Source organism: Rhinopithecus bieti, unplaced genomic scaffold (genome assembly GCF_001698545.2).
Source record: "Rhinopithecus bieti isolate Rb0 unplaced genomic scaffold, ASM169854v2 scaffold_11964, whole genome shotgun sequence".
Lineage (NCBI taxonomy): Eukaryota > Metazoa > Chordata > Mammalia > Primates > Cercopithecidae > Rhinopithecus > Rhinopithecus bieti.
The window spans coordinates 5,427,072-5,451,780 of record NW_016807677.1 but is presented as its reverse complement, the minus strand read 5'-3'; the positions used below and the strand labels follow the sequence as shown (position 1 = coordinate 5,451,780).

General features: G+C 45.2%; 1 protein-coding gene across 2 annotated transcripts in view; it reads right to left on the bottom strand.

The window, feature by feature from the left end:
• DRD2 (dopamine receptor D2) overlaps positions 1–24,709 on the bottom strand; it is a 66,227-nt gene extending 41,518 nt beyond the window's left edge. For both annotated transcript variants that reach the window (XM_017883008.1, XM_017883009.1), the window contains exon 1: positions 24,565–24,709. The gene's annotated coding sequence lies outside the window, so the exon portion shown is untranslated. The remainder of the gene's footprint in view (positions 1–24,564) is intronic.

Here is a 24,709-nt window from a genome sequence, read left to right as displayed (position 1 = left end):
TACTCCCTCTTTAAGAGCTGAAGAAGCTGGCCCAGAGAGGCTTCTCTATTTGCACAAGATTACTCAGCTAGTTAGTAGCAAAGGCAGGATCAGAACTCGCATCTCAACATTCTGCCTGACAGGCTCCTTCCCCAACCACCACATTGTCTCCACAGCCTAATGGACAGCAGAGCCAAAGCAGGTAATAAAATAGTCTGAGACCAATGGTGTTGGCTAGGTGATCATGGTATCCTTAGCAGAGAAATAGATAGGCAGTCTACTGCATTCTCACTTAATCTCTTTAAGTAGAAGAGTTCTATAACAAGTGATCAGAAGTCTAACTTTAATCACCAAAACAGAGAGTTATGCCCCCTGATTAATTCCCAGATTTGAGCCAATTGACAGATGCAGAACCCCTGAATGAAGGAGAGACTTGGTCCTCTTGAGGAAGACCCCTGCCAAAAATTTACATTGTTATTATTTCTCCCACCTTTCTCCAAAGGGACCTCTGGCCTTACCAAGGTAACTATGCGTTGGGAAAATAAAATAGTCAGACTTTTGGAGGATTGCTAGATTAGGTTAGGGCTCTGACTAGGCTCTAATGACACTAATTCCAAGTGACCCGAAACATCGCTGTATCCCCCAGTCAAAGGAGGACTTTTGGAGGTCAGGAAATCAATGGAGATTTAGCTCAGTTCCTTCTCACAGTGGGTCCAGTGGGTCTCCGAACCCGTCCTGTAGTTACCTCTCTGGTTCCAGAACACATAATTGGATAGGCATATTCAGCAACTAGCAGAATGGCAACCACTGCACAGGACTGGCTAGATTCTTTTAAGCTGTTAAGAATATGTATCCAAAACTTGTTAATAAGACAACAAGCTCACCTCAGGCTTTGATTCTCCAGAAGACTCTATTTTGTTTGTTTACTATTTACTATCCACAAGAGGCCTACAGGTAGAAAAGATGGTAACATGTGAGTGATTTCCATCCAGTAGAGAAGATAGTCCAAAGCCTTCTGATTTTATTGCCCTGTGAGACATTAAGTTTTGTATCTAATTTAGCAATCTTATTCCAGATTTCTTCCACATGTATATGTATATATAATGTATATAAATATAATTTTTCCTGTATCCTCTTTTATTTATTATTTATTTATTTATTTATTTTGAGATGGAGTCTTGCTCCGTCACTCAGGCTGCAGTGCAGTGGCACAATCTTGGCTCACTGCAACCTCCACTTCCAGGTTCAAGTGATTCTCCTGCCTCAGCCTCCCAAGTAACTGGCATTACAGGCACCTGCCACCACACCCGGCTAATTTTGTATTTTTAGTAGAGACAGGGTTTTGCCATTTGGTCAGGCTGGTCTCAAACTCCTGACCTTAAGTGATCCACTGGCCTGAGCCTCCCAAAGTGCTGGGATTATAGGCCTGTATCCTCTCTTAAACCCAGCTTTGTCATTCTGCTAGTTGTCTCATTCATGAGTTAAATAAATCTTTGACATATAATTGTTTGAGAAACAGATTTTTTAATCTTTTGAAGAATATTACTTTAACAGTGTACATGACTCAAAAAATAAGCATTCACAGGAAAATTCCGTAGCTGGGATGGATTAGGAGGCTGAGTGAGCTCCACTGTCCCATTTCTTCTCCCCTCCTCTGGCCCCCTCCAGGCCAACACATTCAACTCACACCCCAGCACACCCACCAGCAGCCCAAAAGGCCTGCAGGAAAGCCTGCACTCTTCTTCTTTTAATGGAGATCTGTGCTTCAAGTTCGGCCGCTGTGGTTGTAGTACTTACTACAACTAAGTAAGAAGTGGTTGACCCCAAATCTTACTGGGACACAGGCATGTTTCAGGTAATTGAGAGCATGACAACTTCTCCAGGAGTCAGAGATAAAAGCCAGGAGAAAGGGCAATGTTGTCTGACAGTGGATCCTTTATGTAAATGACTTGAAAAATAAATACACAAGAAAAGCAGCAACTGTGAAGCTGTGGTTTCCAGAAGACGGGGAAAGCTTGTCTGAAGTTTAGCCCTTGCTTTCCATGTTGAGGGGCAAGGGCTAGGGCTACTGGTGTGCATGCATGTATGTGTGTGTGTGTGTGTGTGTGTGTGTGTGGTATGTGCACACATTGGGGAACAGGAAATGAGACACTGCTGATTCAGGTTCACCCTCAGTAGGGTCCTACTCAAACCACACATCTCCTGGAAATCTTCCCTGACCACTGACCATTGGATATCCCAGTAGTATGGCCCTTCTCTGGACCAGCCCCCTTTTGCTTTTTTTTTTTTTTTTTTTTTTTTTTCTGAGACAAGGTCTTGTTTTGTTATCCAGGGTAGAGTGCAGTGGTGCAATCTCAGCTCACTGCAACCTCCACCTCATGGGTTCAAGCAATTCTCCTGCCTCAGCCTCTTCAGTAGCTGGGATCTCAGGTGCCTGCCACCAGGTCCAGCTAATTTTTGTATTTTTTTTAGTGCATACGGGGTTTCACCATGTTGGCCAGGCTGGTCTCGAACTCCTGACCTCCGGTGATTCACCCACCTCTGCCTCCCAAAGCGCAAAGCGCTGGGATTACAGGTGTGAGCCACCCTGCCTGGCCACTAGCCCTTTTTGTCTATAGTACTTCACACCATAATTTATATTATGCTCTTTATTTTATGGAGTTAGCAGGCCTATGTTTTAGTCCTGGGGTTCTGCTTCTTGTTAGCTGAGTGACTTTGGGCAAGTTACTTAATCTCCGTCTCCCTCTCTAAGCCACAGTTTTATCACCTATCAAATGAGTAGATGAGAGAAAGCTTCCTGCTTTCTCTACTCCATGGGGCAGTAAACATCAAGTCCTATGTTCCCATCCTGGCTCCACACATACAATATCAACAACAAAAAATACTGAGGAATGCACTTAACTGCTGCTCATTTTATTCATCTAGGAAGTGGGGGTGATGATAACAGTACCTATCCCATTGGGGTAGTTGTACAGATTGGGTTGTCGTAAAGATTCAATGAGATAATGTATGTTGAGCGAGGATATTGATGCCTGACATACCATAAGCACTCAGTACGTGTTAACTCTTTTAACTGAAAATGCTTTGAAGTAGTAAGATGCCTATCAAATGAGAAGTTTTATAATTATGATTGCCTGTTTTCTTGTATTCTTCTCTGACCGTCTCGGATTTGTTAATTATGCCTTCTTAAGTAGATTTCAAGTTCATAAAATAATTCGACAACTATTTATTGAATACTTTCAAAATGCTAGGCAATGTAGATACCAAAACAAACAAGACAGAGTCATTATCTTCCAGGAGACCACAGTGCAGGGAAAGAAACAAGTCCACAGGTGATTAACATGGCCCATGACGGAGATGCCAGCACACGGAAGGGGTCATCCCCCCAAGCTGGACTCTCCAAAGGCAGGGCTGGATCACATGATTTTTAGAAGTCCCTTCCTCATTCCTCCACACCTTTTACTGTACTCCTAGGACAGGGCTTTGTATGTAATAGAAGGTCAATGCATATTTGTTAATTAAACGTGTAGAATTGAGCAATCATTCTTATTATCTAGGTTACCCAGAGTTCTTTCGATGGAGGGGGGAATGGAACTAATATTAGGAAGGAAACTAGTATTAATAGAGAACCTGGCACATCCCAAATACTGGCAAAGACATTTTATATATGGACCAGTGGTGTGCTGGAGATGGTGTGTGAATCACTCTTCCTCACTCTACATTTAACGAAGGCAGGTTGGTGGCTTCAAATCAGCTACAGTTTGAGTCTTTACACAATAAATTCATTGAATGCTTCAAATTAGAGCACTATTATTTTTGGAGAGCTGGTTGTTAAAAAATTTACCAGCACACACTACAGGGTCCTTTTGCAATAATCTAGTTACAGGTGAAGGAATTAGGATTCACGCTTGAACCCGGGAGGCGGAGATTACAGTGAGCTGAGATCACCCCACTGCACTCCAGCCTGGATAATAGAGCGAGACTCCATCTTGGACAAAAAAAGAATTTTATATATATATATGAATTAGGATTCAGACAGGTTGAGTGATTTGCTCCAGGTCACACAGACCATAGAAAGTGGACTTGGGACTTAAACTTATCTAACTCCAAAGCCCTGGCTTTTCCCTCTGTAACTTGTGACCCACCCATCCCCCTTGCGTCCCAGTGGGCTTGATCAGGCACAGATTGGTGCACGGTCTGTACTTTGTCCTGGCTGAAGGGGAGAGCAGAAAAGCTTCACTGTCTACTCAGTCTCCTTGTAAAAGTCAGAGGTCCCTGGACCAGGCACACCCATGTTTGCTGCAGCATTATTCATAATAGCAGAAGTGGAACTAACATAAGTATCTACTAACAGATGAGTAGATAGAGAAAACATGGTATCCACATACAATGGAATATTATGCAGCCTTAAGAAGAAGGAAATCCTGATGGAATCTGACAGAGGGCCAAGAAGTAAACCCATGCATCTATAGTCAATCAATTTTCAACAAAGGGGCCAAGAACACACAGTGAGAAAAGGGCAGTCTCTTCGGTGAGTGGTGCTGGGAATACTGGCTATCCACATGCTGAAGAATGAAATTGTACCCTTATCTCACCCTTAATATAAGAATCAACTCAAAATAAAGACTTAAATGTAGCACTTGAAACTGTAAAACTACTAGAAGAAAATATAGGGGAGAAGCTATAAGATGTTGATCTGGGCCGGGCACGGTGGCTCACGCTTGTAATCTCAGTACTTTGGGAGGCTGAAGTGGATGAATCATGAGGTCAGGAGTTCGAGACCATCTTGGCCAACATGGTGAGACCCCCTTCTCTACTAAAAAAAAAAATACAAAAATTAGCCAGGCGAGGTGGTGGGCGCCTATAGTCGCAGCTACTTGGGAGGCTGAGGCAGAGAATTGCTTGAACCCAGGAGATGGCGGTTGCAGTGAGCCGAGATCACACCACAGCACTCCAGCCTGGGTGACAGAGCAAGACTCCATCTCTAAAAAATAGTAATAAATAAAAAAGATGTTGATTTGGCAATACTTTTTGCATATGACCCCAAAAGCACAGTCAACAAAAGAAAAATCAACAAATTGAATTACATCAAGCTAAAATGTTTCTGTGAAGTAAAGGAAACAATAAATTTAGAGAAAATATTTGCAAGTCATACATCAGATAAGGAGCTCACGTACAAAACATATAAGGAACTCAAACTACTCAATACCAAGATAAAAAATAATCCCGTTTAAGAACATGCAAAGAACCTGAATAGGCATTTCTCAAAAAAAAGATGTGAAAGGTCAACATATATTTTTTTAAATGCTTAACATCATTATTCATCAGGGAAATGCAAATTAAAGCCACAATGAGATATCACCTCACGCTGGATAGATTGGCTATTATCAGAAATATGATAGATCACAAATGGTGCCAAGGATGTAGAGAAAAAGGGAACACTTATAAATCGCTGGTGGGAATACAAATTAACATTTTGAAGAATAATATGCAGGTTCCTCAAAAAACTAAAAATAGGATTACCATATAATCCAGCAATCTCACATCTGGGGTATGTCTCCAAAGGAACTGAGATCAGCATGTTGAAGAGATATCTGTATGCCCATGTTTATGGTGGCATTATTCACAATAGCCAAGATTTGGACACAATGTAAGTGCCCATCAACAGATGAACATTGAAACAAACAATGTGGTATATATATCCACAATGGAATACAATCCAGCCTTTACAAAGAATGATATTCTGTCATTTATGATAACTTGGGTGAATCTAGGGGACATTACACTAAATGAAATAAGCCAAGCACAGAAAGACAAACATTGTATGATCTCGCTTATATGTGGAATCTAAAAATTCAAACTCATAGGAGTAGAAGGTAAAATGATGATTACCAGAGCCTATTGGCAGAGTAGGAGTTGACTAAGTTTTAATTAGACAACAGGAATAAGTTCTGGTGATACATTGCATAGCATGTGACTACAGTTAGTAATGACAAGTTGTCTATTTCAAAATTGCTAAAAGAATGAATTTTGAATGTTCTCATCACAAAAAAAATGATAAGTATGTGAGGTGATAGGTACATTAATTAGCCTTATTTGCTCATTCCACAATACATACATGTATTGAAGCATTACATTGTACCCCATAAATACATTCAATTATTGTTTTCAATAAAATACAATTTTTTTTTAAAAAAAAAAAGAAGAAAATCCTGTCACATGGATGAACCCTGAAGATAGCATGCTAAGGGAAATAGGCCAGGCAGAAAAAGACAAATACTGCATGATTCCACGTATATGAGGTATCTAAAGGAGTCAAATTCATAGAGACAGAAGGTAAAATGGTGGTGGCCAGAGGCTGCGGAGACAGTAAAATGGAGAATCCGTGTTGAATGGGTATAGAGCTTCAGTGTTGCAAGACGAAAAGGTTCTGGAGATCTATTTTACAATAACGTAAATATTCTTAACATGATAAAACTGTACATGTCAAATTATTAAGATGGTAAATTTCACGTTATGTGTTTTTTTTAACCACAATAAAAGAAAATAAATTGTGCTCCCCAATGGAATTCACATGCACACACCTGACCTGCAGCAAAAAGGAATGAATGGATCCCTGGGCTCGCCATGGGCCTCCATGTGCAGCATTTGAGTGGCAGCCACCACCATAGGAGCCACCAGGCTGGGAGACTGTCATCAGGAGACCCAAGCAGCTCCAGAGGCAATGGGAGAGACAGATGAGAGTACGTAGGTAGCTGCCGGGAAGACAGACCTGCATTTGAATCCTGACCATGCCACTTCCCTAGATGAGTCACTTAACCTCTGTGAGGTGCAGTGGCCACATCAGATGGTCTCTCTCCCTCCAGTGGGTCTGGGTAAAGAATATATGCCTAGTACAGAGTGTCACTTTACTCAATAAATATCCACTCATTCAATTACAGAAAGCTACAAGTAAATAACAAGCAGGGGAGATCTCAGCAATAAAAAGCTACCCTGTTCTCTTACTCAGTGCTTCTTTGTGGACTGTACAGTGCTATTTCTGGGCAGGGCCCTCGACGATGAATCTACAAAGTTTGTAGTACTTCTGCTTCCAACGAGTTGAAAGAGTGCAATCACCCCTTCCCCCAGGAACTGAGCTCCAGAATCCCCTCTCCATTGTCCACCCCCCACCCCCTACTATTTGCATGTAAATGAAAAAGGAAGAAAGAGAAGCCTGGGACCCTGTTGACTATGAATGAAAATTTGTCTGATTTCTCCAGCTTTTGCGAGAGCTGCCCCTGAGCTCTGTCTGCACAGCAAAATCCAGACCTCAGAAGTATCTAATTTGGAAATTATGGGCTGTCCGAGTGGCAGCTCTCCAAGCTGCTGGCTTTATGCTTGTCCTGGTCCCTCTGCAGGTAGCAGTTCCAATCAGTGATAGGCTCTGCCACCTTAGCCCTGCTCATTAGAGCCAGGGCCAATTATGTCCCAGCCCTGGAAGCTGAACCTAATAGCAGCCTCTGGTTCCAAGGGCTGTTCCCCAGTGGGTGGGACAGAGCAGGCCAGCAGCAGCCTGGGCTGGGGAGGAGCATGGAAGATCTGTGCCCTCCTGGGTGGTAGGGAAGCCAGGCTGTTGAAAAAGAATTCAAAGGACAGAACAAGACTTTCTTAGCTCCCCTCGGGCTCCCAGCTAGCTGGTGACACAGCCGAGACCTGCAATTAGAAAAACAACTGCCTGAGGCAACAGCTCTGCTGGTTAAATGGTACCTAACCTGAGTATTTAGCAGTTTTTATATATAAACACACACATCCCTGTAACACACAGTGTATGGGTTTTTTTAATTATTATTTTAAAATGATTTTCTGGTCTCATCTTTTGATAAATGCTGTTATCAGTAATTTCCTCATTTCGTGCTTTGATTTTCTTTTTTACTGCATACGTAGTCTCTGACCCCCATGGGTGATATGGAATGCCCGGTGTGGGCCTACAAATAACACCAGAAAAAAAATGAGAGAAAAGGTTGTGTTTACTCCTTCTGAAAACACAGTCCTTTATGGTTTCTGTTGGAGAGGTCACAGGATCACCCTGGCACTGGCATGTGGATGTACTCCTTCCTTCAAACGCATCAGCTAAGATTAAAGCACTAATTTATTTGAAAGGCTATGTATCAGTTTTGATCTGGGGGAAAAAAAATACTGGTCCACGACAACTTATGCTGTGTGTATATCATCACCAACAAGCTTTGATTATTGTGTGTGCGTGCGTGTGTGTGTGTGTACACATTTGCATATGAATTAGGATTTATTGAATGCCCACTATTTTGGCACTGTGGACTATACTTCTATATTTAAAAGCAGTCTCCAACTTACCCAAGTTCTAAAATTTTGCAATATATTCATTCCTTTATTTGTACATCCTCTTTATAAATGTTCAGGGTCTACTATGCACTAAACACCAAGGGCAAGATCTTATGTGAGGTCATTACTGACCTCACATGCTGGGGGCAGCAATGGGGCTGGGAGAAATAAGAGGCAAGCCATTACATACATTGTGATATATATCATAATGAAAATAAAGAAGATAAACCTAGCAAATGTAGAAAATATGATCGGGGCAGCGTGGAAATATTGTATCAGAGAGATCTAGGCTCAAACACCAGCTTCAGTTCTCACCACCTGTGTGGCCTTGATTCACAATTTACTTTCTATCTCTAAGTCTCAGTTTCCTCATCTGTAAAATGGGAGTAATAATTTCTACCTTTTAGGGCTGTCACAAAGATTAAAGCTGATGCATATAAGGCAGATAATATAGTCAGTATTTAAAAGTGGTAGATATTATTCACTTGGATACATTGAATGCTACTGTGGGCAAGAAAGCATCTGCTTGAAAATGAACACCTTAATAGAGTATGTGTTTTAAAACAAGGCTTGTCACCCTCAAATGCAGCTCTGGATGGACAAAGGAGGAAAAGTGCAGATGTTGTTGGTTATAGTCTGTAAGGGACTTCATCCAATCCAATACCATCATTTTAGAATAAAAAAATCAGAAGACAAAAGTTAACTATACCTAGGCCACAAATTAGGTGACAGAACTGAGACTAGAACCTAAGACTCCTAATTCTAGAGACCTCCATAAAGACCCATCTGAGTCCATTTTTCTTAGAAAGAAAGCCGAGCAGTGAGAACTAAAAATGGTGGACCTCCTGGAGGCAGAGAATAGTAGTAGTTACCAGAGGCTGGGAAGGCGAGGGGGAGATGGAGAGAGGTTGGTTAATAGATACAAAAATTCAGTTAGATAGACAGAATAAGACCTAGCATTAATAGTACAGTACAGTGACTAGTTAGCAATAACATAGTGTATCATTAAAAATAGATAGAAGAGAATATTTGGAATATTCTCAACATAAAGGAAACATAAATATTTCAGGTGACAGATATCCCAGTATCCCTCATTTGATCATTACACATTGTATACAAGTATCAAACAGTCACATGTACCTCCAAAATATGTACAACTATTATGTATGTACTGCTAATCAGCAAATTAGCAGATTGCCAAATCTTCACAGAAACTGGGCAGTGGGCCCCAAGGAATAGTGCTGTGGGTCTGGGAAGAAATCTATGGGATTCCAGCTCTACTTTTCATTTCTTTGCTTTCTGTGTCTGTTCTACTACATTTTCCTGGATCTCTGTGTCTGGCAGACAGAAACTCAGCGGCTATGATTAGAGGCACTATCAAATTGACTGTCTTCAGACAAGCTGCTCATTTCGACCATTATTCCAGTTCCCCTGGTTGGGGCTGCTCCAGGGCAAAGGCTGCCAGTGGACCCTGCCCTCTCCTGGCTGGCATTGGTGCCCTGACCTCCCCAGCCACCCCCAGCCCCAGCAGCACTTGCGAGCTGCCGCAGGCTGATGGAACAGGGACTGGGCAGGACAGGGAGAGAGGACATGGGGACACTCAGGCGGGCAGACTTTCCTGAGCCACAGAGAATCTGGGTTCTGCCCCAAGCTGGACTGGCTGTGGTCTTGACCTAGGGAGACACCCGAGCTGCCAGCTCCAAAAGCTTCCTGGGGTCAGAGGCTCCACCTGTTGCTCAAGAGCTCCCTGGCTCCTTCTCTAGACAGAAGAATTTCAGAGGCCTTGCTTGGGGGCCCTCTGCCCTGGCCCCTCCTTGCTGCCAGGCTTTGGGGCAGGCACCCTCCCTGGCCTGTGGGAACTTGGCTGCTCAGAGGCACATGGACACTGCTGGCCACATGTGCCCCTGTCCCTGCCCTTTGCTCCTCTACTCCTACCAGGATTATGGACTCCTGTGGCTATGACATTACCATGGATACAAGGTGTAGGGAGATGCTGCAGAGGGCAGAGAGCTGCCCAGGGATGAAGACAAGATGAAAGCCAGAGAAGTTGGGAGACTCCAGCATCCTGTGCGCTCGGGGAGGTAGTACAGGCCCCATGCCAAGTCCCAGGTGGAGCCTCCAAGACCTCAAATCCCAAAGCTGGCCTGAGAACAGCTCCTTGGAAATCCCCTGTACCTCCTTCTCTGATACCTTCCCTCGCCTATCACAGTGAAGGAGTTAACTTGTTTCTCCAGACTTACTCAAGTCATTCAACAAGTAACTACTAAGCTATGGACTGGGTCATCAGAGACACCCAGATTGGAAAGCCCAGGAGGGCAGGCTCTGAAGGCTCAGCCCTGCTGGGAGATACTACAGACAGCACCAAATGTTGCCACCTGGGTGCTAAGACAGGCCTGTTGGAAGATGAATCTGCAAGACCACAGGATCCTCATTTACAGGGGCCCAGAACACCTTGCTAGTACCATCAGCATCCCCTATGTCCTTACAGACTGGCCAGCTGGGCAAACTTGATGGGGCTCCCGGTGGGTCTAGGGTTTGTTTCAGAGAGTGAGTCCCACTAGTTTTGTCCAAGAGATCCTTGATCTTCTTTTCTATGGAGTGTACAGGTCCCAGGCCTCCCCTCTACCACCCCCAGCAAAGCTGAACTCAGTGGTAGGAGTCAGGAAGCCCTCTTTACCCCTGCCTCCACCCCACACATCAGAAAGCAGCGGTAAAATGACTTCTGGAAACACACCCTGGGCACAGTCAAGCCCCGTCCAGATGCAGGCGTTGTTACTATTATTACTATTGCCTGGTGGAGATCAGGGATCCCCCAAGGCAGACTGGAGTATATGACAGAAGAACGTTGCTTTGTGTGAGGCATGGTGAGAGTTAAAGTCTTGGATTTTAGTCCTGACTCTGTCCCCAGGTGATCCTGGGTAATTCACTTGGCCTACCGGAGTTCAGTGTGCTCATCTGTGAAATTAGAGCATTAGTCTGAGATCCTGGTGTACAGGAGGCATTTAATAAATGCTTGTAGAATGAACACTGAGTAAACAACTTCAAATCCCTGAGTTCCTTATGACTATATAAAGCACTTAATATGCACACCCAGCTGCCCTCATGGGGAGCAATTCCTGGGTTTCTTATGACTATAAAAGATATTTAATATGCATGCCCAGTCACCACCCTCACTGGGCCTGAGCCCAGCTGGAACATTCAAGGGACCCCCTTTCTTCCCCTCTCTTCCTCCAAACTCCCTTTAGTTTACCCCCTTACCAACCATTGTGCCAGCAGGTGAGTGAATCCTTTTTAATCCTGAACTCCCAGTTGTACTAATTGCTTTCTTTCTTGTCCTCATTTGCCTTCTAACTCAGGAGATGAGGCTTCAATTAGACAAGTGGGCAGCTATTCCCAAACAGGTGACTAGGAAGGAAAACAGTCCTACTCTGGAGGAAACAAAAGATGTCTATAAGGAACAGGAGCCACCAAAGCAGGATGCTCCCTTACAGGAGTAAAGAGTATTCCCCTCCGACCCCCAAGCCTCCCACACCCACCAATTCATGTCCACCCAGAATCTCAGAAGGTGACCTCATTTGGAAGTGGTATTTGTAGACATTATTAGTTAAGGATAAGATAGGTTTATACTGGATTAGAGTGGACCCTAAATTAATGTCTGGTGTACCCTTATAAGAAGTAGAGAGGAGACAGAGAGCCATGGGGGAGAGACAGTCATGTGAAGACAGAGGCAGAGACTGGGGTGATGCTGCCACATGCCAAGGAGCACCAAGAGCCATGGGGAGCTGGAAGAGACAAGACAGGATTCTTCCCTGGAGGCTTCAGAGGAAGCATGGTCATGCAGGAGCAGGTATCATGCTCCATGCACAAGCAGTGTTTAAGGCATGTGGCTGTGAGCTCTGCAGAGGTTCTCTCACCTTCCCTCTCCCTCTAGAGACCTTCTGGATGCCCTGGGTCTCAGGGAGCCCAAACAGGTGGGCAACACAACGTGATCTGCTCTACATGCTTCTGAGCAAATCTCAGCTTGCTCTGCAAGAGGAAAATATTCATTCATTCACTCCTTCATCCATGCAACAAGTATTTACTGGCATCCTACCACCTCCCATGCATATGCTAGATGGAGCACCCAGAAACTCCCCTTTCTCCTGCCCCCTCCTTGCTGCCCAGTTCCTAAGATCTTACTGATGATGTAGGAGTAATCTATATACCTTAGGTGGTTATTATTGTTAAAGACAATAGCACAGCATTCAAGGAGCATTTGCACATCATGTGATATACTGAGCAGCGACTTGCCTACAATCTGCTTCCCTGTGAGAAAACGGGGATGTTGGTGGTGCCGTAGCCCCATCACGTAAAGCGAACCCCTCAAAATACATAAGTACAAGCCTGGTCCTACTTTTACGTTTCACTTATCTCTATTTCCCAGGCAGTGGAGTATAGCTGAATAATAAGGCTCACCAAATCAGCAATTTTGAACCCAGAAATGAGAAGGAAGGACAAGAGGATGATTTTTGGAGCTGGTTAAATTGGAGAAACTTTTAATGCAGCTACCTGCAGCCACAGTGTGGTGCACACCACCTGTGGCCATTGGGCATGGAGTTTGGCGTGGCAGGAAGTGGGCCATGTCGGTGACGGGTCCCAGATCTGGGACTGGTCTGCTTCTAAGCAGCCATGAGACCCTGAACACATTATTTCCCTCTCCAAGTACAATTTTCTCATTCATGTGTAGAGCTAGTGTAGGTCTCTTTCTTTACAGCCTTGACACTCTGGATGTCTCATCTAAATCACTTGCTGGAGGAGCATTCCAGCCTGCCTTAATAATGTGGAGGCCTTCAGGGATGGGCAGAAGACAGTGCGTGCTGCTGTCTTATTACGGTGAGCACGCGTGTTTGCGGGGACGGGGCTTGATGACAGTCGCACTTTGTGCAGTGCAGTGGGCAGGCACCTGGAGATAGAGAGGTAAGGACTCCATTCCAGCCTTTGAGGAATTTACCATCTAGGGAAGGAAACAGGCCTGTAAATAAGCAATGACAACACAACTCAATACTGTATGTTAGAGAAATACAGACGAGAGGCCCCTGGCCAGGCAGGTGAAAGAGTGTAGGAAGGAAAATCGGGGAAGCCTCCCTGGAAGAAGTGATACCTGGGCTCTGTTTTAAAAGCTGAGTAGGAGTTAACCTTATAGGTTAAGGGCTGGAGCATTCCGGCAGAGAAAACAACACAACATGATAGAAGGTTCCAGGTGGCACACTGGGTGCAGAGGAACAACAGTTGTCCACAGATTCATTTTCTTTCTTATTCCCTGTAACTTCCACCCATTTCATCTCTCTCGTTGACATCTTTATACCCACTTGCCACCCTCTCTTCACCTTTCTTCTTTTTCTTCCATTCTCTGTAGATATGGAGAGGAATGGGTTCTATGAACCGCGGAGGGAGCAGAAGACAGCAGCAGGATGAGAAGACTTACACTGGAGGTGTGTACTGCGTAGTGGCAGCAGCCCCTCCCCTCCCAGCCTCAACTGAGGGCACCACTTCTGCTGCAGCCCTTCCAGGACAGTGCTCAGCCCCACATCCCTGTGTCTCATTACCACCTCCCCTACCCTCTCATAAAGACTGTTCCTTTCAGGTGCCCACCAGCCATTTATGCTCACTCTATCTCTCTTTGTCACTGTCATCTATACATTCCTGGTCACTTCCCCTCCCTCACTGCCTTTGGCACCCAGGTCGCTGTCTTCCACTCCAACCCAAGTTGTGCCATGAACTCAGGAAGTGAAATCAGCTTCCAACAGCTTGGCTCTTGATGCCTGGCCTCCTACTCCCCAAGCATACCCTCCACATTAGTCACCTGCTCCTACGATTGCATCCTGAGCACTGACATCACCAGGGGTGTTCCTCTCTGAGGTTAGAAATTTAGTTGCTCCACTGTGTGACCACAATTGCCTCTGCAACCTAGCTCAAGTTCTCAATGATTCTAAGTATACCAGTTCTCTGATTTCATCAACACCATCAGTCCACCGATTCTATCAGCCTATCTTTCCTTCCCTTTCAATCTGGCTTAGGTTTCTGGCCCAACATGTATACACTTTTACCAATATCTTTAATTCCCTTGCTTCATTGTTCTTAAATCATCCTTGGCTTCTCTCTTCCCCTCATCCTCCATAGCCCATCAATTACTGAGTTCTGGCGAATTTAAGATACAATTTTCAGGTCTTTCAAGTCTTCCTACCTCCACTGCTCCTCCCTAGTCCAGACTGCCAGCATTGCTGGCCCGAACAACTGCAAACTCTCCTAGGTACTCTGTTTCCAGTCTTGAATCTTTTGTAATCAGTTCCCCCACATGGCAGCCTCTGTGATCTTTTTTTTTTTTTTTTTTTTTTGAGACAGAGTCTCACTGTGTTGCCCACGCTGGAGTGCAGTGGCGTGGATCTCAGCTCACTGCACCATCTGCTTCCTGGGTTCAAGTAATTCCCATGCCTCAGCCACCCCAGTAGCTGGGATTACAGGTGTGAGCCACCACATCTGGCTAAGTTTTGTAGTAGAGATGAGCTTTTGCCATGTTAGCCAGGCTAGTCTCAAACTCCTGGCCTCAAGTGATCTGCCTATCTTGGCCTCCCAAGGTGCTGGGATTACAGGCATGAGTCATCATGCCTGGCCAGTTTTTGTTGTTGTTTGTTTGTTTGTTTTACTGCAAATTGAATCACTGGAGTTGTTCCTGTGCTTAAAACCCAATCCTTCAAGATGGCCTCTTGTTTCCCTCAGGATGGAATCCAGTCTCCTTCATAACACTTCAGGGTTCATAGTCTGGCCCCTGCCTATGCCTTTGGCCTTACCTTGTACCATCTTCACTTCAAATTCCATTCTTTAGTCACTGAGTTTCTTCAAAACTCCATGGTCTAACCCGAGCCAGGTGTGGAGGAAAAAGCCTGGGCAGAAGTGAGTTCTAGTTCTAGCTCTCCTACTTCCCTGCTGTGTAACATTAGGTTCTTCCAAGTATAACACTCTATGCCAATTCATACCTGGTCTAATGTTCTCATCTGCAATGGTGTCTTTCTTCCCTCCAGAAGAGAGAATATAAAATTTGGAGCACAGTTTGGGAAGGGTCTGTGGACATTTCTATCCTCACTGATAATTATGGTAAGGATAATGACAGTGAATGTTCACTGAGAGCTTACCATGCATCAGGTACCGAGGCAAGCACTTTTTGTGCATGACTCATTTACTTTGCACAAAACCCAATCGGGTAAGTACATGGTCATCCTATTTTATGAAGAGATAAACAACTGCATCTCAAAGGGGTTATAGTAACTTGGTAGAAGTCACATAGCTCATGACTGATAGAACAAGCATCTGATCGTGCATTAGCCTGGTTTCTGAGTGCTCTGAACCACTTTGTTAAACTAAATAACTAGAGGGAAAGGGGATGCATAGCCCACTTCTTAAAAGTGCTTTGTGGAAAGATAGGTTCAAACTGTTACTGCTTTTGGAGGGTCTTGGGTAGAATCATGCTTCTCTGTACCTTTTAAAGTAAGGACTAGTCCAATTCCCCAAACTCTAAACATAGAAATCACCAAAGCACTAAAGGCATCCCTCAATAACAGCTCTTTTCTGTCTTCAGGTCCCCAGGCTGACCTGAACAAACACACCTGTGTATGTTTCCTCAACAGCCCCTGCCCCAGTACCTTTTTCTTCATATGTGTGTCTGACTGAAGTAGGCTCCAACCATCCAATATTCCCCAACTTCCATGCCCTGTGACAACTGTGAAAAATTTCCATCCAACCTATAATGTCATCATGGCTGAGAGCAGCCAGATAGTGCAGGTTAAGGATGAAAGAGAGAAGTCATGAAGTATCTTGCTGACCTAGGAGATACCTCTAGTGGGGATGCCTCAGACACTGCCACTCTTGTTGAGCTGCAAGCAAAGTAGAGGGAGAGTGTCGCTATGGGGAAGTAAGCTGTCTCTCACCTACCCATCACTTATCCACTCACCCACTCTCACTTAACAATTTAAGTAACTACCAAGTGCCTAGCACCATTTTAGGTTATAATAGATTTTAGAGAAGCATGAGACAAATTCTCTGTTTCAAGGAGCTCACAGTCTGGTGGAGAAGACAAGAAATGCACAATTGAGAGATTAGCATTAAGCATTAAGTTGGCTCCTCACAGAAGACAGGCCACAAGGGAGATTTTGTGTCACTGGTCACCATATGACTCTAGAGTGATCCCAGACCTTCAACTATACATATTACTAAAGAAAAATCGTGTATGGAAACATGGATCCACCGTGGTGTGGGGGTGGGGCTGACATCCTCTGCCTGGGACCCTGAAAACTAGCTTCTGCTTGTCAACACACTTCTCTTATTGACCCTGCCATAAATGAGTGAAAGAGTTGAAAGGGCTGAGTCCATAAAAGGGTGAACCAAGGAAGACGACCCAGGAACAGAATACCTACAGTGCCTTCTGAAATCTTCTACCATAGCTAAATGGTGAACATTTGTAGCTGGCCAGAAATAGATGCACATCAATTACAAAAGAGTCCTCCCCAAGAAGGGATTCATAGACCAAGAAAAAGGGCAACAAGAGGGATTTCTTTAAGGATTGGAGAATCTCAGGTCCAGAAGCTGTTGTGTTCCATCCTCCTTTCTCAGGCAGGACCATACTTCACTTAAAAACATGATAGCATTTGCTCCTGCCATTAACGACTCCAGAAGCTACAGAACACATGTTTCTGCCAGCTTTGGGGGTCTGCTCATGTGAAGTTCTTTGGCCCTCTCAATCTGGGAAAAGAAAAAAAGTCACCTTGTCCTTATACACCAGTACATTCTCCTTATTTTTTGTTTTTAATAAAAAGTGGCCTGTGCCAGAGTGCAACATACCATGTGACATTGCCAATCAGGAAGGCTCCAACCATGAGGTAGCAGACAAAGAGCCCAGGAAACCAGGAAGAAAAATCAGGCCATGAAAAGCCATCACCAGGATAACTGATGCCTCTTCCTAGCTCATGTGGGGTAAGATGGAAATGAATTCAGCTGCACCTAAATCAAAGGGATGACAAGCAATTCAAACCCCTATCTCGCTCAAAATGAGCAAGAGCTGCTGACAGGTGAAAGCCAAAGAATTTTGATGCAGATAAGTGTAGAGTGTGAGAAAGAAGTATATCCTTGAATTTTGTGAACGTTTTGGAAACATGATTTCAGAAATGTAAAATCAGGTGCTGAATTACTGCAAAAGGACAACAGCTCAAAGGGTTGTTTCTTACTTAAGCATCTTAATAATAAAAATAACAATCATTATAGCTAACATTTAAAGAGTGCTCACTTTTCCCAGGGACTATTTCAAATATCTTGTCTCTATTACCTTAATTAATTACTGTGACCCAATTACGTTGGTATTAACATCCACTTATAGGTGAGAACCCCCAGGTGATAGAGGTTAATTAACTTGCTCATGGTCACATAGCTAGTAAGTGTTAGAGTCAGAATTCAAATCCTGGAAGTCTAATTCCAGAGCCCACAGGTTTAGCTACCATATGGTGTTGTTTTTAAAGGGTTCAAATACGTGACTAAATATTGATATATGTCATTCATAAAACTCACGGTGAGGCTCAACAACAGAGGAATCTTCTCACTTATTATGAGGTGAATACGATTATTACAGTCCCTTATTTGTGCCTGAAATAACTGATGCGCAGGTTAAGTGCCCTGCCCAGGGACATCCAGGCCTCACCTGCCTCTGTCTACCAGAAAAGGACTGATCAGATTTTTGTTCGTTTGTTTTTTGTTTGTTATTTATTTGTTTTTTGAGATGGAGTCTCGCTCTGTCGCCTAGGTTGCAGTGCAGTGGCACAATACCGGCTCACTGCAACCTCTGCCTCCCAGGTTCAAGCAATTCTCCTGCCTCAGCCTCCTGAGTAGCTGAGACTACAGGTGCATGCTGCCACCCCCTAATTTTTGTGTGTGTTTTAGTAGAGACGGGGTTTCACTGTGTTGCCCAGGCTGGTCATGAACTCCTGAGCTCAGGCAATCTGCCCACCTCAGCCTCCCAAAGGGCTGGGATTATAGCGTGAGCCACTGCGTCTGGCTGATCAGCTCATTTTTTAAAGGCAGCTCTCATGAGTCACTCCTGTGTCTGTGCAAGATCCCAGGCCATCCTGCCTTCACCTTTCTGTAAAATGCAGAAGCTTAGTCTTGGAGATAAAACAAGTTTTCCTTCTATGGTAATAAGAAGGCAACCCCAAAGACCTAATTGTTGGCAGAAGTCTGGCTTTCATCCTTTGGACAGTTCAATTCACCTCAAAGAGATGTGGGACAGAAGGTAATGTCATCACAATTCCAGAAGAGTTTCACAAATCATCCGTCCACACCTCCTCCCGGCTCCTCCCCCAGGTTGGAAGGTTTGGTTGACCCTGCCTCCTTCCTGCTCCTGCCGCCCTCCCTGCTTCTCCCACTGCTTGCTGAGGTTTATGCCCAGTGCATTTCATCCAAAGGGGCCCAGATCCAGGTACAGAACACTTCCTCACTGGTTCTCAAATTTAAGAATCCCAAGGAGTTATTTCATTCATCCTTCTCCATCTGCTGTCTCCCTCTTCACTTCCCTGGTATCATACACAAAGATTACTGCCCTTTCAGTTCACTAAAGAATTATCTACTTATCCCTGTTCTCCTCCTTTTCTTGTTCTTTATGCCACTTACATATCAGAGAGGGCTGTTGCTTTAGCCTTAAACGGTCTGGTTTTGAATCTCTGTCTCACAAATGAAACGTGTGACCTTGTGCAAGCCACTTACCTTTCTAAGCCCATGCTCCTTCCTCTGCAAAATGGGATAATAAGGGTTACTCTGAGGCAGGAGGATCGTCTGAAGCCAGGAGTTCAAGACCAGACTGGACAACAAAGCAAGACCCTGTATCTGCAAAAAAGTCTTTAAAAAATTAGCTGGGCATGGTGGCATGCAACTGTACTCCCAGCTGCTCAGGAGGCTGAAGCAGGAGGATCACTTGAGCCCAGGAGTTCAAGGCTGCCGTGAGCTATGATTGCACCACTGCACTCCAGCCTGGGTGACAGAGCAAGATCTCTCTCTAAAAAATGAAAATAAATAAATAAATAAACAAGCAAAAAATGTAAAAAACAAGGGTTCCTATTTCACAGAGTTGTTGCAGGCTTGGGAGTTTAAAAGAGGAACCTACATCAAGTGCTGAACACTGCCTTGCAAACAGTAAGTGCACAATAAATGCTGGCTGTTATGATGACGAGGCCAGCAAAGGAGGGACTGGTGAACAGGACCACTTCTCATTCTAGGGAAGCCTGGTACTAAGCCACTTTTCCAGATCAAGAGATCCTGGGAGTTGCTAGTGATGGCGCTGCCTGGGGTAGCAGGTAGGAGAGGAGGCAATGATGTAGCATGTAACAAAAATAATTTCATTTCTAATGTCTTTCTCCTGCTGGGCCACTTAGAACCCAAACAATAACAACAAGGAGGGGGTGGAAACGAGAAGGGCAGGGACGTTCTGAAGGAGACTAATAACAAATGAACAGGCCCCAGGACTCCCTTTGGCTCCCAGACATCTGCAGGGGATTATCGTTGGGGCCACAGCTGCAGTTCTGTGCTGAGCCACAGCTTCTGGAAGGCAGGACTGCCTAGGAGCCTGTTGATGGGGTTCCTGGGAGCCAGGTCTGCCTGACTTCCCTTACCGCCCTGTCTGGAAGCAAGCTGACATTACCTAGAGGGCTGCAGGGAAAACCAGAGGTTCTCCCTCCTTCCCCTCCCTGTCCCTTCAGACAGCAAAGAATTTCCTCGTCTCCTCCTGGAAAAAGTAAAAATCCTTACAGGTGACATCAGATTATGACAAAATTGCCCAAACTACACTAAGCTGATGCCTAGATTCAATACATATTTAACATCAGCCTCTTTCAGGGCCTCCTAAGGGTCTACTTCTCCTCCGCTCTCACCTCTGTACACTGCCCCATACTCTCCCAAATGCTCCTAGCAGCTTCCAGGCCTCTGAGTTCGAAGCACTGCAGCAGCACAGTTTCTTCTATCCAGGGGAAGAGGGAGGCCTCAGACCCAAGGATGTCATCTCTGGCTCCTCCCTATACACTGGAGCCACCAGGGTCATTGATCCCTCCGCAATGAAACACTCTCATGTATCCTAGGGAGAGAAGAGGCTGTGCCTTCCAAGGGCATCCCAGCTGCCAAGGGTGTTGACTTAACCCATTTACCAGATTAAGGTGAAAGGAAAAAGAAAAGAAAAAATCTGCAATTCTGAGGGCAAATTTCTCTCCTTTCTCTGAACCCAAATCAAAGCAAACCAAGTGGCTGAGTCTTATAATTTTATTACTCCTCCATCCCCATGTACTGACACTATAATCAAGCTATTTTCCAAGCCTATGCATTTAGATAATATGATTTTATTGTTAAAAAATAAGAAAGTTTTGCATCCATTTTAGTACAGAGGAAATAAATCTTCAATTACACTGGTGATGGGAACAGGTGAGAGGCAAAAGTATATTAATATTAGATTCCAACACCATTAGAGTAATTTAAAAGGCCAGAGTTAACATTAGTCTACTGCTCAAATTGGTAAATAAGCAATTTGCATATCCTTAGTGGTTCCATGGTATATTCTGGACAGCAGAAGGGCTTATACCTAATTCCAAGGTCCTCCCAGGGCCACAAAATACCTTACTGGAGGTGAGAGGAGGGAAAATGGTGCTGGGGTTTAGCTAAGTAAGAGGCTACCTACAAAGGAGGTGCCTGCTGAGAAGCTGAATCAACCTGTTTCCTTTCTGCTGCCCATGGTTTCCAAGTGTTTCCTATATGCAGGATGCTCCTCTGCTAAGTAGAATACCTGGTAGGATGGAGAAGCTTCGGTTGCTAACTCCAATCTTGCTGTCCAGAAAGTGGAAAATTTACACACTTCTATTTAGGAGAATGTTAATAAAAGAAGAAAGACCACTGTATTTCTGGACTAAGGAAACAGCTTCCCTGTTTGGAGTCAGGGGCATCCAGCATGACCTCTGAGGAGCCCAAGAAAATAATCTAAGAATCTAAAGTCTTCTAAACTATATCCCAGGAAAATGCAAATGTCTGGGTTGCTGTTCTAAGCTATTTTCAAGACCTCAACTCTTAGGTTACTGTAACCTGCTGATATACAACCTGATTCCGGGAGATATTGCAAATATGGCTTAGGGTTCTGGCATTATAAAACCTCAACTTGATTCTCCTCCCTTCCTAGGTATTGAAGCACCTTCACTGCTGGAGATTCATAGGTATTAAGCCACAAAGGAGGGAGAAGTGATGGGTGCCAACACAGGATTGGCTCAAGGAAGTCTCATCATATCTGTCTCTCCTGGGCGATGTGCTCATGTGTGCATGCACATGTATGCAAACACACACAAACACACACACACATATACACAGTGCTATCTTCACAGTCACCCTTTTTCCTTAACACTAAAATGTAACTTTTACTTGCAGGGGAGATGGAAACCACTCTCTCCAGGCAGAGTCCCCACATCTTTCCCCTTATACTTGTTTATTCAGAGAATGGTGACCCCGGACCAGTCTGGCTTCAGCAAGACAATCTCAGGAGTATATGAGGCCATATTTCTAATGACCTTAAGTTCCCATTTGTTTCTCATAGTATAAAAGAAAGAACAGAAGGGGTTCTCTCAATTTCAGATTCTCCTATATCATTCTCAAGATAATTGCATTTTCTAGACAGAAATAATCCACCCTTGTAGGTGAAGGTACAAGACTGACTAGCCCACAAGCATCATTACTAGCCTTTTTACCCCTACAAGCCTCCTTGCTTATGGAGCACAAGAACCAAATCAATACAGTCAATATGTCACTTCCAGCAGGGCATGAGTGGCTACAAGCCTTGGGGAGCATGACGTGCTACTAGGCTGAACTAATCACTCCTTGGCATTTCAGGAGCACTTAGGTTAACAGATCACAGCACATGCATAATGAAAGACAATAACTCACCCAGAGGGGAGGGCAGGAGGGAAACACTGAGTTGACCGCCATAGAGGGACAGTTAGTATTTACGTAAGTCAACCTGAAGCCATATTGGTGATTCCTTAAAAGGGCCAAACATTTTAGAAAGAAGAAAAGCCCATGAAGATCCTGGGGGAGAGGAGATTGGATTGCATCCTTACTTTCAGTAAAGACATTTAATCAGGGGGATGGTCCTTCTACCAAGAGTCTCACACTTGAAGAATTTAACAGGTATAACAGCAGGAGACAAAGGGTGAGACTAAATAGCTTAATTTTATAAATTTCAAATGTATGAAATTTAGGAATATTTTAGATATCAGCAAATGGTTGCCAAGGAATATGATTCTTTTAACTCTTAAAACGCATTTTATAACTTCAAGTGATTTTTTCAGATAGAATACCTGCTACCAAGTTTATGTAAAATAAACTTGCTTTCCATTTTCAAAATAAAATAAACGTATACAGACTCTCTAAGGAGTCTCAATTTTTGGGGAGGTAATTTGCTAATTCAGTGTACCTATGAATCACCCAGAAACATTGTTAAAATATAAATTTCCTGGGCCTCAGCTTGAGATTCTCATTCAGCAGTTTTCAAGGAAGAAGCAAAATATGCATTTTAACCAGCTTCTCAGGGAATTCATTGAAAAGAAAAAAAAAACCCTTAGAGAAATGCTATCCGGACTTCTGCAACAAATCAGAACCTCTCCATTTTCTGGGCACCTCAGGTTGTGCAGGGAAGGTAGAAGCAACTCAATGATCTTTAAGAGCTGGGACTACCCTGGCCCTCCCAAACCACTTCCCTCTCAGATGTCTGCATTCAGAGATGGCATCAAAAACCCCTGCAAACCAATAATCCAGGAATTTTGAACACTAGGGAGGGAAGTCCAAGGCAGGGACTGGAACCTAGGAAACTAGCTTGCTGATTTTCTTGAAACTGGTCACGCTGACCACAGTCTCTCTCTCTGCCCACCCTCATCAAACAGCTGCATGGGGGAAAGACGATAAGTATGATTTCTTTTTCAAGTGGTCCTAATGCTGCAGGATGAATCAGAGATAAGCATGCATATTTGCACTTGAAGCAGGGTGGGAGTGGGGAGAATCATTGAACATCTAGCTCCCTAAGGAGGAGCAAAGATTAGCCTAAAAGGTTTGTAGCCTGGTCAAAATCCAGAAAGGCTTGGATCTGCAGAAGGATCTGGAGTGGGATCCACAAAGTGCCTCGCACCTCACTCCATCACCCCCTCACCCAACCTCGGGAGCTCCAGAACGAAAAGTAGTGGGGTGCCAGGTGGGGCAACAGTGACTTGCTCAGACAGCTTCCTTGTGGCTGAGAGCAAGTGCCTGTCCCCACGGAGCTGCAGTGCTGTGACTTGTGTCCATGGTGAAGCCTGTTATGTAGACGCACACGCACCCTCTTACCTCTGCTCTTCAAGAGGAAGCGCTCAAGGGCTGCCTGCCTCAGACAGGTATAGGAACGCGCTCTATCTGGTGCTTAGAGCTGCCTCTTGTCTCCGCATACCACCCTAGAGGGGCTCTCGGTCCATCAGAGAGCCGGGCCGAGAGCCGGATGGTCACCCTCCGCTACTGCCGCCACCGTCGCCTGCATTCCCGGGTCGAAACGGGTCTGGCACCCAAGCTTCCCTCCCCGATTAGGTGTCAACCAGAGAGAAGACGAAGGAGAGCGAAAGTTCAGGACCAAGGACAGCGGCAACCTGGGCGAGGGAGAATCCAGCCAGAAACTGCCTCTCTCCCATCCTTAGCTTCTACCTTAGAAACTGAAAAGGGTCAGGTCGCACCAACACATAGTTGCCAAAAACAGCCCTTCTTCCTCCGGAAGAAGTCGGAAACTCTGGCCGCCAGCCCCGGGTCTCGCGCTTGGGTGCTGGGGGAAGTGCCCTTCCGAGATTGTGGGGAGCGGCCGCCCTCCGATGCCGCGGCTCGGCCGTGCTGCCCTGGGCGCCCCGCGGGGAGGCTGCCCCAGCTGCGCCCGCTCGTGCCCGGGGAGAGGATTCCCTTCGAGGTGGCGAGGAGGCTACTGAGAAGGAGGGAGAGGGGATAGGCGCCGCGGACTCCGGACGCCCTCCGTCCCCGCCCGACGGGGAGCCGGTGCAGAGCCGGACCCCAGGCGGGCGCTCCCAAGCAGGCGGCCGGGAGTGGACGCACAAACTTCTGGTCCCGGCCGCGCTGCCCTTGGAGCTCCCTCCTCCTCTCCCCGTGACCCTGAGTCTCCCGCCGCTCCATCCGGCCGGTGCTTACCTTCAAGCCATAGGGCGCCCCGGGGCAGAGAAGGCGCCGGCTGCTCGAGGCTTCCAGCTCCCACCGCATCCACGCGCGGCCGCCCCTCCGGCAGCCGTCCGGGGCCGCCACTCTCCTCGGCGGGTCCCTGGCTCCCGGCCCCGCC